The 9061-nt window shown below is 39.0% G+C and overlaps 1 pseudogene; it reads right to left on the bottom strand.

Annotated features, from left to right (window-relative positions):
- Positions 1-6646: 6646 nt before the first annotated feature.
- On the bottom strand, positions 6647-8411 carry LOC100065811 (beta-1,4-galactosyltransferase 4 pseudogene; annotated as a pseudogene).
- Between the last annotated feature and the right edge of the window lie 650 nt (positions 8412-9061).

A 9061-nucleotide genomic window follows, 5' to 3' on the forward strand; every position in this document is an offset into this window, starting at 1 on the left:
CCAATGCTATTACCTGATAAAACTATACAGCTGTGCAATATCAAAACCAGTAAAATAATACTGGTGGAATTCATAGTGCTCATTCAGATCTTTTTTTTTACTGAAGCATTGTTTTTAATAGGAAAATATGAGAAATAATACAAATGTTAATCAACAGGATGAGGGTGCATTCACAGGAATCAACCATCAAAAAGAGTCCTCATTCAGATTTTACCAGGATACAGGCACTCGTTTGTGTGTTTGTGTGTACAATTTTATCACATGTGTAGCCTTGTGTAGCACCACCACGATCAAGATATTCAACTGTACATCATCATAGACTCACTTGTATGACCCTTTTACAGCTATCCTATCCCCTCCCAACTCATCCCAAACACTGGGCAACCACCCTCACTTCTCCTTCTCTATAATTATTTCACCAATGTTATGAAAATGGAGCCATGAAGTATGTATCACTTTGAGATCAGCTTTTTTAAAATCTCAGCATAATTCCCTTGAGGTTCATCCAAGTTGTCAGGCATATGAATCGTTCATTCCTTGCTGAGTAGTGGATAGTTCAAGTCATTACTGAGTAGTGTTCCATGGTACATATGGATGTGCCATAGGTTAGTCATTCAACCACTGAAGGACGTTTGAAGAGTTTCCCAATTTATGGCTTTTATGAATAAGGCTGCTATGACCATTCGTGTACAAGTCCTTGTGTGAAACCTAATCTTCATTTCTCTGCAACAAATGCCCAAGAGTGCAATTGCTAGGTTGTATGGTAAGTCCATTTTTAGCTTTGAAAGGGACTACCACGCTGTTTTCCAGAATAACCATACAATTTTACATTCCCAATAGCAATGCGTAAGTGATTCACTTTCTCCAAATCCTCACCAGCATTTGGTGTTATCATTATTTCTCAGTTTTGCCATTTTGATGGGTTTATAGTGATAGCTCTTTGCGGTTTTAATTTGCAATTCCTTAATTGCTAAGGAAGTTGAATATCTTCTCATGTGTTTATTTGTCATTTATATATCCTTTTCAGTACAGTGTCTGGGTATGTCTTTTGCCCATTTTCCAATTGGATTGTTTTGCTTATTTGTTTTACTGCTAAGTTTTAAGAGTTCTTACTGTATTCTAGATACATCTTTATCCAATACGTGATTTGAAAATATTTCCTCCTGTGTGCAGCTTGTCTTTTCGTCTTCTTAAGGGGTTTAAATGGTGGATCATATTTTTGCTGAGGGATGTACAATGGCTCCAACACAATCTATTGAAATTAAAATTGTTTTGACTAGTTTTGGGCTTTTGCCTTTCTCTATAAATTTTCGAATAAGCTTATCTGTGTCTACAATAAGAGTTTGTCTAGGTCTCCAGGCTGAGATTTTGTGGGGAATTGTGCTAAACTCCTAGGTTAATTTATAATTGACATATTTCCTTTGTTGAGTCTTTCAACCCATCAACATAATATGCCTCTCCAAACATTTGTGTCTTTAATTTCTTTCATCAGCATTTTATAATTTTCATCACACACAACCTGTGTATGTTTTGGTAGACTTATTTCTAACATATCATTCTTTGGAAACTTTGTAAGTGGTACTGTAATTTTAATTTCTGTTTCCACTTGTTCATTGTTGGTATCTAAAATGTTATTGAATTTTCTGTGTTGATCTTGTGTCCTGTGACCTTACGAATTCTCTCCTTAAGTCTAGGAGGTTTTCCTTTTGGTTAATTCCTTGGGATTTTCTAGAGACATTGACAATCATGTTGTCTGCCAACAGAGACCATTTTATTTCTCCTTTCAAAACTGAATTCATTTTATTGTCATATTATAGTTTCTAGAACATCTAGTAGTATGTCAAATGAGAGTGGTGAGAGAGTTGCCTTGTTCTTGATTTTAAAAGAACGTAATCAGTCTTTCACCAATAGGTATGATGTCAGTTGCAGGTTTTCTTATGGGTGATCTTTATGAAGTTGAGTAAGTTCTCTCTTTTCCAATATAAAGAAAATTTGTAACCATAAATGGGTAATGAACTTTGTGAAATGTCTTTTCTGTTTCAACTGATATGATCGTAGGATTTTTCTATGTTGACCTGCTGTAATGGTAGATTGCATGATTGATATTTGACTATAAAACTAACCTTACATACCTGGAATAAATGATTCAATGTGGTTATGGTGTATTTATTGTTTTTATACATTGTTGCACTTAATTTGCTAAAATTTTGTTGAAGTTCCTTGTTTCTAAATTCATGAGAGATATTGTTTATTTTTTATGTTGATTTTATTTCATTTTTGGATTAGGGTAATAGTAGCCTCATAAAATGAGTTTGGGGAAGTGTTCTTTCATATATTTTCTAGAAAAGATTGTGTAAAATCGCTGTTAATTTCTCCTTTAAATGTTTGGCAAAATTATCCATTAAAGCCACCTGGGCATGGAGATTTCCTTTTCTGAAGCTTTTTAATTACAAATTCAATTTCTTTAATAGTTATGTGACTAACACTGTATCTTCTTGGTTGGCTTTTGGACTTTATTTTTGCCAAGGAATTTAATACTTCTAAGTTGTTGAATTTCAAAAAGTCATTTTATATGTAGTAGTCCTTTATTATGCTTTTAATTGTAGCAGGATTAGTTTTGATATTCATGGTATTCCTCATCTCAGTGAGCTGTGTCTTCTTTCTCTCTATTTTTGTCAGTCTTTCTAGATTTTACAAGGAGCCCCCATCAGATGCAAGCAGGCAGCCAGTATGTGGTCAGATCACCTGAATCAAGTCTCAGATTAAGGTGGGTTTTAGTCTTCTCTGAGGACTATTCTGGGTAGTTCTTTCAATCTACTTTCTGGGCTTTAGGTACACAGGTAGCTAGCCAGCTCGCTGAGTGTCTGGTATAGATATGTGGTATTTTGGTAGCTTGGATGAGGTTATTATTTTCCTTTGAAGTTTTCTATAGTGTATGCATGACTTTACAATAAATGTGTGTTAATTTTACGACAGAAATGAGTTAGTATTTCTCAAAAACAATGGGAGTTTTCATTACCTTGAAATGATATGTAGTCAGAACTTTTTAAATTAAATGTTCTAAAATAGAGGCTTTAAAAATGTTGACTGCATTTTATTTCTTAAGCTTGCACAGACTTTTCAATTTCAAAAAATTGCTGACTAATGTTTGAGACCGATTAGCAATCAGGCAGCATGTAATTTGGAAGGGAAATCCTGCTGTATTAAATTCTGATCCTTTTTAATAAGATGCTTCTAAATGAGCTCGATTGCACACTGTCAAAAAGGTCAGTATTTATTACATAAGAGAAATATACAGTGTGGTTTGAGAAAGCCGAAAGGCCAACTTGACCGAGATTCGATTTCCCAATCAACACCCTAAATCACCAACACTAGAGTCCCTCTGAAGACTTACGCATTTCTTTCCCAGATGAGACAACTTCAGGCAAAGTATCAATCAATGATGTGGATTGAATGACAAGTTATCTAGATGACACTCATCAGCATTATCTAACACAGAAACTTAGGGCCTGTTCGTTACTGCAGAGGCAGCAGCAAGCTCACAACCGCCCCATCTTCGGGACTTAAACAGCAGATGTTTGCCCAAAGATCTTCTCTGTTTCTGAAAGACTCGGAAAGCTTAAGAGAATCTATATGCTGTCAGTCTTTCAAGACTCCCAAAGGGGCTTTCTGTATAGTCAAGCATCACATAATGATGTTTCCATCAACAGACCGCATATACAATGGTGGTCCCATATGATTATAATGGAGCCGAAAAGTGCCTATTTAGTGATGTCATAGCCCTTGTAACATTTTGGCACAATGCATTACTCACGTGTTTGTGGTGAGGCTAGTGTAACCAATCTATTGTTTTGCCAGCCATGTAAAAGGAAAGCACATACGATTATGTACAGTATATAATACTTGATAGTGATAATATCTGACTATGTTACTGGTTTATGTATTTACTATACTTTTTATCATTATTTTAGAGAGTACTCTTTCTATTTATTAAAAAAAAATAGTTTACTGTAAAACTGTGTCATGTTATGCCAGCAGCAGCCACATACATCTTGTATTTACTGCATCTCTTGATGAATTATTTTCTCTTGTGCTTGACCTCATGTCGTTTTGTTCATCATGGCCCCTAAGCATACAAAATCCACTGCTAATATTGCCAGTAAGAGGCCACGTTGAATGACTGAACTGGAAAGAAATTAAAAGCGATGAAGGAGTACAAAGATGGAAAATCAGTGATGGTTATTGCTCACCAGTCAGGCATGGACCATTCCACCAGATTCTACAATCTTGAAGAACAAGAACAAAGTGATGGAAGCTGTAAAAAGATCTGCTTGACTGAAGGCAATGAGACTAACAGAAATTTGAGTAGGACCTATATCAGACACGCAGAAACTTCTAACGACCTGGATTGAAGACCAGACACAGAAGTGATATCCCTCTCAGCAGCATGATGGTCATGGGCAAAGCGAAAACTTTGTTTGCGATGTTGAAAGAAAAGGCTGGACCCTACTACGATTGAATTTACTGCTAGCTCTAGGTGGTTTAAACAGTTCAAGAATCGTTATTCATTCATAATGTGAAAGTGAATGATGAGTCTGTGAGTGCTGATGTGAAGGCAGCTGGAGAATTTTTAGAAACTCTAGATAAGCTGACTTGGAGGAAAATTACTTACCAGAGCAAATATTTAATACAGATGTAATCTTCCCATTCTGGAAATAGATGCCAGAAAAGATTTTCATTCATAAGGAAGCCAAGTCAATGCCAGGTTTCAAGTCTTTTAAGGGCAGGATAACAGTCTTGTTTGGGGTAGTGTTGCAGGCTACAAATGGAAACCCTTTGTGATCTGGCACAGCGAGAACCCCAGGGCCTTCAAACACATCAATGAGCACACACTGCCGGTGTAGCACAGGAGCAATGAGAAGTCATGGATGACCTAGCTCCTCTTCCAAGATGCCCTCCTGAATTGCTGTGCCAGAGAAATGGAGAAGAGCTGTTTGGAGAACGACGTACCTTTCAAGATTTTTGCATATTGTCGATAATGCTCCTGGACTTCCTCCTTTTATTGATGATCTTCATCCCAATATCAAAGCTGTGTTTTATCTTCCCAAACACTTCCTCTTTGATCCAACCAATGGATCAAGGAGTTATAGCAACTTTTAAGGCTTACCACCTGAGGAAGACCTTCGTCCAGGCTATTGCTGCAACTGAGGCAGACACTGAGAAGACACTGACGCGATTCTGGAAGAACCACAGCATCTGTGACTGCAAGAACTTTGCTTGAGTTTGGGGTGACGTCACCAAGGAACACACGAATGGCATCTGGGAGAAGACACTCAAGAGGCTCGTCCATGACTTCAAAGGGTTTACCAAGGTTGAAGATTTTGCAAAAATCAACAAGGCTTTTGTTGAGGTGGCAAACAACTTTAACCTGGGTGTGGATGAGTATGCTTTCAGGAGCTCCTAGAGGTGGTTCCTGAGGAATTGACTAATGAGGAGTTGTTGGAACTGGAACAGGAACACAGAGCTGAAGAAGAGGCAAGAGAAGAGGAAACTGCAAGAGAAGAAAAGAAGAACCCCCCAAAAAATCCACAGTGAAGGGTTTGGCAGAAGCTTTTCCAGACCTCAACAAGTTCCTTAAAATGTTTGAAAACATAGATCCCGACACCGAAGGTTTTCATTAATAGAGAGAAATGTTCACGGTGCATTATCTGCTTATAAGCAAATCTGTGGTGAAAAAAGAAACAAACCAATCAAACCAGCATGGACGTATTTCTGAAAAGAGTGGCATCTCTTCAAGAAGAGCCACAGGCAGGTCCTTCAAGAGGTGTTCCAGAAGAAGGCATTGTTATCGTAGGAGATGACAGTTCCATGCGTGTTATTGCCCCTGAAGACTTTCCAGTGGGACAAGATGTGGAGGTGGAAGACAGTGATACTGATGATCCTGACCCTGTGCAGGCCTAACCCAATGTGAGTGTGTCTTAGTTATTAACAAACAAGTTTAAAAAGTAAAAAGAAAGAATAATACTGTTAAGAGAAAAAAGTGTATAGAATAAGGATATAAAGAAAGAAATTATTTTTGTACAGCTGTACAATGTGTTTGTGTTTAAGCTAAGTATTATTACAAAAGCATCAAATTTTTTAAAAAAGTTTAGAAAGTAAAACATTTACAGTAAGCTAAAGTAAATTTATTACTGAAGAAAGAAAAATATTTTTCTTATAAATTTAGTTTAACCTATGTGTACAGTGTTTACAAAGTCTACAGTCATGCATGGCAATGTCCTATGTCTTCACATTCACTCTCCACTTGCTCACTGACCGACCCAGAGTGACTTCCAGTCCTGTAAGCTCCATTCATGGTAAGTGCCCCATATGGGTGTACCACTTTTTATCTTTTATACTGTATTTTTCTTTTTTCTTTTTTTTTTGCATCTTTGTATTTTACTACGGAGGTAATTTCAATGTATTATTAGATAATATGTAACTTGTAAACTGTTAATTCGTATCCTACACGTACAAAATCATTTTACGAAATTGCTTAAAAAACTAGTAGATAATGTGTCCTCTGCTGGATTACTCCTGGAAGGTGTACTGGGCACGTGACACCCACTGCAGAGTAGCAGCAGCAGCAGCAGCAGCAGCCAGCGCGACAGCGGCTGCCTTTCCATCTGACACTGTCGTCCCGCCACCCCTTCATCCCCAAGTTCACTGCACCTTGATTCTTCACCTTTCTCCCCACTTCTGTGGCCGTCTCCTCACCTGGGACCCACCTCTGCACAGATGACCACTCAGGATAAATGAGTAATAGAAATATATCTTCGTACCTTTCTCGCTTGGATGAGAACAATTCTGGTTCTCTGGGACAGTCACCAATCTTACTCTCCGTGGCCTTTTTTATCCCATAATGTATCACTTCAAACTTAAATAAACCTCCCTCAATCAGAGTTCTCAAGTAGCCTTCACCATATCTTTTGAATAGTCCTTTTATACTTAGTCCTTCAAGTATCCATAACATTTAACGCTCATGATCAAAACAACTAGGAACGCTGTCTTGCTACAATTGTTTTACATTCCATATCACCAGGAGCTCTGCTAAGAAAATACTAAAAGGAAAAATTCAACTCAACAATTAGCTCCAACAAGTTCTTAACGTGTGCTACTAGGTGAAGTCTCTAGGCCAAAATTATTGCCATCAAATATTCTTCCAAACGTCACCAGACAATCCAGGGTCATCGGCCAGACCAGAAATCCACTGTGATGTTGATATACAGAGGATTATAATCCACACAGAGTAATTTATAAACACAACTGGTCAACCCATCTGTTCTCCAGACTCGTAACACTTGATGTAAGAGCTTCATCCGCTCTGTGTTCACTTCATTGCCTTGGTCTCTGGTATGGAAGATCATCGTGTATTTACTCACTTCAGGCATTGGCCGGATTATTTTCATTCTATGAAGCTCAACCCTGAGTCTGAGGTCATCGTCTTCGCCTCCCCATCCCCAGTAGTTGTTAGAGAATCCCTTCACCTCGAAAAATTGTTCTCTGCTTAGGGCAGTAACGCCCCCAAAAATATCCGCTGTAACGTAACCTGTATCCAGTGCTGTTCCTGCCAACCACCAGATGCTTGGGCTGATCCTCACACTTGTAAAGGTTCAGGTCATTCTCCGGCACCAGATCCACATCGTGGAATATAAAGCAGTCCCAATTTTCATCCTTGAGAGCTTCTAGATAGCCCACATTCAAGAGTTTGGCTCAATTAAACTTTTTACTTCCAGCCTGGTGGATGACAAAGATGCCGTACTCCAGCTGCTGCCGATGCAAAAAGGGATGAAGGTGTTCCAGCAGGTACATCAGGTGCTTCTCCCTGTTCCGGTGTGGAATGAGGATGGCGACCCGCTGCAGAGCCCTGCATTCCTCGGGCGATAGTGTCCTCTGCGCACGTTGGGGTTTTCTGCCTGCACTTCTTCCAGAGTGAGATCCGGTTTGAAAAAGAGCTTGTTCTGGCCTCTGAGGTATGGAGACATGGAAGGGCAGTTGTCAAGGTTTGCAGTTGTCGTGGATGCTTCATTGGTCAGAGTTTGTTTCTTCTCCAAAACGAGAGGGTTGTTGAAATTAGGCATGAAATCCTTTGCTTTAGGAATCTCTTGAATAGCAGCTACAAAGTAGTTCCTGGTGGCCCACCCAACCACCGTCAGGCATAAGGTAAGAAGCAACGGTAACCGGAATTTGTAAGAAAGGTGGAAAGTCACATTGCAGCCCATGTCTTTTATTACGTGAGCGACAGCTATCTCTCGGCTTCACTGAAGGCAGGAAGCTTCAAGTTACACTCTTCCAATGTGATTGCAAACTTGAAGATGACTGAAGATGCAATGCCTGCTTTTGCTCAGTGGTTCTGCTCCAATAACCTCTGGCCGCATCTCGCGCGGCTCCCCCGCTGGCGGCAGCGGGAGCGCCACGGTGTTGCCCGCACCGAAACCATACAGTCCCTCCCTCCGGGCTCGGCTTCCGCAGGCCCCGCTCACCTTATACTGTATTTTTAATGTACCTTTCCCATGTTTAGGTATGTTTTGAGTGAACTCTCTTTAATAATGTCAGAAGATGTAGTGACTCATATATTTCAATTATGCAATACTTCCAAGGTAGCAGATACCATCTATATTTTGTCAAGAATTCTAGTTACCCCAGCTAGACTAGGATGTGCCACATAGGCCTTGATGATTGAAGATCCTTTTTAAAATTTTATTTTTTAACGTAACATATGCTCTTTTTTAGTGGTGGGAGTTACAATTCTGAGTTTCAGCACATTTATAGATTTGTGTAATTACCACTACAATTATGATAGAACTTTTCCATCACCCAAAATAATCTTTCTTGTGAGATTCTTTTGAAGTTACAACTTCTGTAGCCCCCAACCTCTGGTGAAACACTGGTCTGTTCTCTGTAACTTCATTTCTATTTGAAAATGTTGTACAAATAGAATCATAATATGTAACCTTTGGACTGGCTTCTTTTACTCAGCAAAATGCATTTGAGATTCATCCTGGTTGTTGAGTGTATCAAT

The sequence above is a fragment of the Equus caballus genome, chromosome 1, assembly GCF_041296265.1.
Source record: "Equus caballus isolate H_3958 breed thoroughbred chromosome 1, TB-T2T, whole genome shotgun sequence".
In the NCBI taxonomy this organism is placed as follows: Eukaryota; Metazoa; Chordata; class Mammalia; order Perissodactyla; family Equidae; genus Equus; species Equus caballus.